Here is a 6,396-nt window from a genome sequence, read left to right as displayed (position 1 = left end):
GGGGGAGCAGGGGTGAAGGGGGCGGGAAGCGGGGGCTGGACATGTGACCTGGCCCTCAGCCCTAGGCCTATTTAGGACTCTCCAAACAAGCTGGGCTGAATAACAAGGGGAAAACCCGGCTCCAGCGGCCCACATCCCGGAGGCCACGTGGTCTGACGGGATGCCCTGGCTCAGTTACATGGAGCTCCTGCTTTTAAGACTTGCCGGGGGTTGGCCTGGGAAAGCATCCCCAACGTCCCAGAGCTGCAAGAGGGAGGGGGACATGAGACCTGGGCCCCTGGAGCTGGGGCCACTTGCTCCCCTCCCTGGGTAGACAAGGAGGTCAAGGCCATCAGGGCCCTCCAGAGAGCAAATACATGGCCTGGTCAGCCTCCAAGGTGGCCCAGGGACATGTGCGCACATGTCCCCTGGCCAGGCTGGCATCCCAGCCAGGAGGGGAGAAGACACAATGCCTGTGGTGTCACAGCTACACAACCAGTAGCGATTTTTGTGCTCGTACCTCCCCACTGGGGCACTCGACCACTGAGCCATGTCCCCAGCCTTTTTTACTTTGAGACAGGTCTTGCTAAGTTACTGAGGCTGGCCTTGAACTTGCGATCCTCCTGCCTCAGCCTCCCCAGTGTCTGGGGACTACAGGCGTGCACCTCTTATGTTCCTGTGCTAAGAAATTCAGAAATACAGGGAGTGACGTCTGCTCTTTGCCACGCTCGGTGCACGCTTAGCAGGCATGAGGCCCTAGGTTCCCTCCCACGTAAAAAAGGAAAAAAAAAAAGTGCCAGGTGTGGTGGCACCCTGAGTGCCCTCAGCTCCCACCAGCCTCTTCTCCAGTGGCTCAAGAGCCCTGTGGCTCAGCTTGTGTGCAGGGACAGTGGGCACCTCCCCCAGCCACTGATGTGGGAAGAATTCCACAAGGTTTCGGTCCAACATATCCACATGGCCATTCCTCCACTAGATGGGAGGCACAGGGATCCCATACTTTATGTATTTTCACATATTACAGTATTTCTTAACTAAAAAGAGAAGACAAGCCATTCCCCAAAATACCACAAAACCACAAGGTGCACAATAAAAATATGACAGTATTAAATACTTCTCATTTTTTTCTCTTCCAGAAAATCTGGAAGAAATGGATTCCTTTCTGGAATAAGTAAGTGATGGATGAAAAGTGAGAACAGTTAGTGATCATCATTTCCTTTCCAAGTTTCTTTTCTTTCTAAAGTTATTTTTATCCTCTCTCCCCTTCCCGTGTCAGGAAGACCACCAGGCTGGGCAGACAGTGCACTCCACTCCATCCGGCCCCTGTTCCAGGCAGTGTCCAGCTGATGGGAATCCAGGTCGCCTCGCCGTCCCTGCCCACTGACTGCCAGCCCAGGAGGCCACGGGCATCGTTGCTCGGGTAGATGCAGGAATGATGGGCCAGGTCTCTGAAACCTGCGCCACCATCAAGGCGTTACAGGTGTCTGGCATATTTTCGCAAGGCTCCGGGCGTCCGCGCCACCCATCCTCACCCGCATTCCCTGAGGACGGGAATTCCCCTGCTCTGAGCTGTGGCAATGCCTGCCCATGAAGCCAGACTCCAAAATGTCTCGAGGGACTCACAGCATCAGCCAGCATGCCCCGCAAACGCCCTTGTCTCTGCTCTCCAGAAAGCAGCCCAGAGAGGGCAGGCAGGTGGACGAGGAGCTCGCGAGGCTTGGCAGTGGCAGCGTCTCTCTGCCCCACTGGGTGGCTTGGAGGCTGCCCTCAGCCTGCCGGGCATGGGAGGACTCGGGCCCAGGAGCCCTGAGCCAGCACAGGGGTGGTGTTCTCCTGGCCAACAGAGACCAACAGCAGGTCTGTGGAGACCACGGTGAGGGAGGAGGAGCCACCACCCCTCCAAGCTCCCCTGACCTCCCCGGCACACCCGGGAAACAGGATGAGTCCTTGCTCAGGGGTCACGCAGCCCTACAGCCCAGGAACAAGGACAGGAACAGGACAGGGGCTGACGAGGCCACCCTGGGAGAGCCACCCGGAGGAGGAAGGAGACAGTGAGAAGGGCAAAGGACAGGTAGCTGACTGTCCAAGACCAGGAAATGGGTAGACGGCACGTCCCCACCACCTGGTTGCTAACAGCCTCCACTGAGGGGAAGGATCCCTTCCCACTACAAGCAATCACCCCCTGGAAGGCTGTCTTCCTGCCCTCTGGTCACGTAGAGATGAAATCTATGAAAGGGGCAGGACACCCCACTCCCAGCTCTGGACGCCCTCTCCCCTTTAAGCAAAACCTGTTTCCTTGTCTCAGTGATTCTCAGATGTTTGATCTTCAACACTGGGGACAAGGACGGGATCCTCATGTTCAAGACCAGTTTCAACAGGAGAGCCAGACAGCGAGGGCACTGTGGCCCTGGGTCCTTTCTCGGTGAGGTACTTGTGACCAGGTCCCCGGCAGCCCAGTCAGGGCTCACATGGCAGGCCTGGCACACACGGGCTCCCTCCAACCCTGACGCTGCTGGGGAGCATGGAGCTGGAGCTGAGGCTCCATTGAGCACTACCCAGATCCAGCCTCGAGCCCAAGGGGAGACCAGGCCTGTGCGCAGCACGGCTGACCAGTGAACTGCCACCCGTCCTCAGTGGCCAACTTCACACATCGGGAACAGCACCAGCGAGGCGACTGCGGGTTCGTGATGGGAGCCATGGCCGTGCGAGATCAGCTTACTGGCTTTCAGGCCCAGGAAACGAGTGGAAATGTCAGTCTGTCGAGCACCTGCGTCCCTGCCGTTCTCCAAAAGCTCCCGGTGGGAGTGGAACAGGTGTGCCCTGACAGCTGGCAACTTGAATCTAGAGTCCAAAATGTGGACTCTGTCTCCACAGCCTGCCTGTTAACCCCAGGAGAGCCATGCAAGGGTTCCTACCCACTGAAGCCGGGGAGGTGGCAACAGCTCCAGTGCTCACCATGGGTGCCGTACCCCCACGTCCATGCCACAGGGCCAAGCACAGCCCCCTAGTCCTACCCAGGGACAAGGGCAGTAGGGAAGGTCAGCAGGATCACTGGAAGAAGTGGGCTGCAGAGGCCAGGCGCAGCTCGGTGGAGAGCACTTGTCTAGTGTGCTTGTGCCCCAAGTCCAATCCCCAGCGCTAGAAAAAGCTACAAGAAAACCAAGTGGACTGCGGAGACAGCGCGCGTGCCGTGGTGCAGCCTGCGTGTGCGCACACCTGACTCAGGTTCAGAGACAGCGCGCCCACCGTGGTGCAGCCTGCGTGTGCGCACACCTGACTCAGGTGCAGAGAAGTGCGCCCACCGTGGTGCAGCCTACGTGTGCGCACACCTGACTCAGGTGCAGAGACACCGCGCCCGCCGTGGTGCAGCCTACGTGTGCACACACCTGACTCAGGTGCAGAGACACCGCGCCCGCCGTGGTGCAGCCTACATGTGCGCACACCTGACTCAGACTCCGGAAGGGGGACTGGCTGGGTAACAGGGGGAGGGAAGACAGGAAGGCTATCAGAGGAGGCCCAGGGAAGAGGCGGGCCCAGGGCAGAGAGCGCCTGGCGGAGAAGTCTGAAGGCTGGAGGTGGGGAGCAGGGAGCGTGAAGAGGAGCCACATGGAGCTCCCAACGTCTGGACCTCTGAGTTGTGGCCTCGTGTACAGCACAGGGGACTTGATGGGCACCCCTGGGTGCTGCAGGTGAGGGGTGAAGCCGGGCCAGGGCTGTGGATGGAGGAGGGGTCAGACGGCCATGGAGACACGAAGATGGGAGAAGTGGGTCTGGGGGCACAGCCCAGGAGAGGCGCCGGGCCGGCAGCCTTCCCTTTACACTTAATTCCTGCTTTCAAAGTCTGCTGGGCTGAGAGGCTCCACCTTTTATAAACCACGCTCCTGGCTCACCATCAGTCAGCCTCCTTCAGAAGTCACCCTCTAAACGCCACGCTCCCGGGCATCGCTGGGGGTCCTACGCACAGTGGTTCTTCAGCTGCCAGACAGGATGGTGATGGCCCCTTCTCCATCTGCAGTCGGACAGTGACAGGGAAGTTCAGGACACCAGGGCTTCAGTTTTGAAAGTGTGTCCCAGATTGGTTCAAAGTCCGGGTGATGACGGATGGGAGGTGCTCCAGTGGAAGGCCCCGGACCTTGCCCTCTGCCTCTGCGAAGCAGCTGCCCACCAGGACAAGGTTCCCCAGCATCCTGCCACTCAAGGCCACTGTCCCTTCACCTATCCTGTCCTGCTCATCCACCTGGACTCGGAGAGCTTCACGCCCACCACCAGCAACCTCTAGACTCGGAATTCTGTTGGGGTCTTTTCCTTCCTAGTGAGTGACATCTTCACAGGTCCCCTCTGAGTGCAGGAAATTAACCTGAAGTGATTTCAGATCAGTCCCACTCCTGACCTGAAGCTGCCCAAAACCCAGGACCACAGGCACGTGGGCGAGGCTGAGCGACGGGCAGCAGCATAAAGGGCGGAGGCCGGAGGAAGCGCAGGGGTGGAGCACTTGCTCCCTTGCTCGGCACACACGAGGCCGCGGGTTCCATCCCCACCCCAGCAAGAGAAAGAAAGACGCTCAGATTCTGTCATTCCACTTGTATTATTACTAAATAGCACCAGAGAACTTTTAGAAATGAAAAATATAACCACTGAAATAAATTGCTTTTAAAAACTGATTAAATAGATGAGACAAAGCTGAACAAATAACCCAGAAGGCAGCAGAGAAAAGCCCAGAGGACGGGCTGTGTGTCAGAGGCCTGGGGGCATGACGGCGGGGACGTCGCGGTCGGAGGGCCACGCTCGCACCCCCGGGGAGCTCAGGAGCACGCGGCAGAGTGGCACCTGTGGCAGACGTGGGAGGACGCAGGGTGCAGCCCTCGCCCCACGAGGCAGGAGGCCAGAGCCCAGGACGGGGCCCAGGGCGACACAGCCCACGTGGAGCCCTGGGAGAAACCAGAGCCAGCCCCACACGGCCCTGCCCGGGAGGCTTCTGAGCCCAAGCCAGGAATAAGCACTGACCTACGGCCCCGCACTTAGGGCACAACAGCACCCGCTGCGAAACTCGGGGGTCGGGGAGAGTCAGGCAAACTCTTCAGCCCTCAGAACTGAACAATGAAAACCCCGAGCTCAGATGCCCAGCCCCGCACAGCAGGACGGCACAGGGAACCCGCGCCAAGGAAGTAAGCCCGGAGAACATCACAAAGCTGAGCTTCCACCCCAAAACAGCCTTGGAAGAGCACCCTGGATAAACCCCAGGGAGGAAGAAATAACACAAAAGCAGACACAGGGAGAACGGAGGGCCTAGGTGGTCCCTTCTGACAATGACGGAACAAGTACGCGCCGTCTGACAAGAAAGGAGAGGGGGCCAAAGCTCCAGGAATGGGGGGGACTGCCTGTCGCTTACAGAGGGAGGGCAGAAAGGTAGGAACCGCAGTCCATGTGCCAACAAACCAGGACTCCAGAGAAGCCCACGGCCAGGGGACAGCCTTGTCACCTCCTCCCTCCGCCTGAGGGCGGCCAAGCCAGCAATACTCCCAGCAGAAGTGGTGTGGCACCAGCACCGGCGTCGCCTGAGACATGGCCGTGACCTGCTGGCCGTAGGTGCCGCTGTTCTGAGCCCCTGCTCAGGCACAGCTGGCTTCCCCTGGTATGTTCTGGACCCCGCCGCCCGCCTCCTGCGACTCTCCTGATCTCACTTCCCCCAAGTGCTGAAGGTGCCCAGACCTCAGGTGCACCAGCACCAGGAGGAGCGCTGGAGTGCCCCAGGGGTGCCCGTGCCCCACGCGCCCTGCTGGCACCTCACATGGACATAATGGCGCACTCTGGGCTTCCCATGGCTGGCCACCATCCTCGGGAGAGTGACCAGCAGGACCAGGGCTGCTTCTCCCCCGCGTGAATATGGTGGTGCCCCTCATCCTCGGGACGTTGCCCGGGTGTCTGTGAGGAGTGCTGCCCTGCTGCAGATGCGGGCTTCCTGAGGTCCTGCAGCATCGCCCCGTGTCGCCGGAGTCCACCTGTCCTTCTGTGTTTATGCCCAGCACCTCCTTAATGTGTCCACTTTTTAACTTCAGGGCCACCATCAGGTCACTGGGGGTCACTTGATCACAGTGCTGATACCCAGATAGTGGATCTGGTAACCAGGAGGATTACTGAGCATCTCGCCAGCAGGCAGCGCACAGTGGGGGCAGGCTAGAGAAAGGGGTGCTTCTCGTCCCATGTAGGATGGGGCAGGGAGGGGTCAGAGTTCACTAGGCACGCAGAATGGGGTGACACTTCAAACTTAGGAAGTGTTCATTCTGGGCTATTTAATATCTTTGGGCCACCACTGACCACAGGCAGTGGATTACTGGGTACCAGAGCTGTTCTCTCATTTCATTTGAAAACAGGCATTTGGGTTGCTGTAATAATAAACCTACCGCAGGCACTTCAGCACCT

At 59.0% G+C, this 6,396-nt stretch overlaps 1 protein-coding gene across 1 annotated transcript in view; it reads right to left on the bottom strand.

The window, feature by feature from the left end:
- Agpat3 (1-acylglycerol-3-phosphate O-acyltransferase 3) overlaps positions 1-3,988 on the bottom strand; it is a 64,236-nt gene extending 60,248 nt beyond the window's left edge. The window contains exon 1 of the mRNA XM_048803762.1: positions 3,868-3,988. The gene's annotated coding sequence lies outside the window, so the exon portion shown is untranslated. The remainder of the gene's footprint in view (positions 1-3,867) is intronic.
- Between the last annotated feature and the right edge of the window lie 2,408 nt (positions 3,989-6,396).

This window comes from Marmota marmota, unplaced genomic scaffold, assembly GCF_001458135.2.
Source record: "Marmota marmota marmota unplaced genomic scaffold, marMar, whole genome shotgun sequence".
Taxonomy (NCBI): Eukaryota; Metazoa; Chordata; class Mammalia; order Rodentia; family Sciuridae; genus Marmota; species Marmota marmota.
The sequence above is the reverse complement of the archived record's forward strand: the minus strand, read 5'-3'. Positions and strand labels throughout refer to the sequence as shown.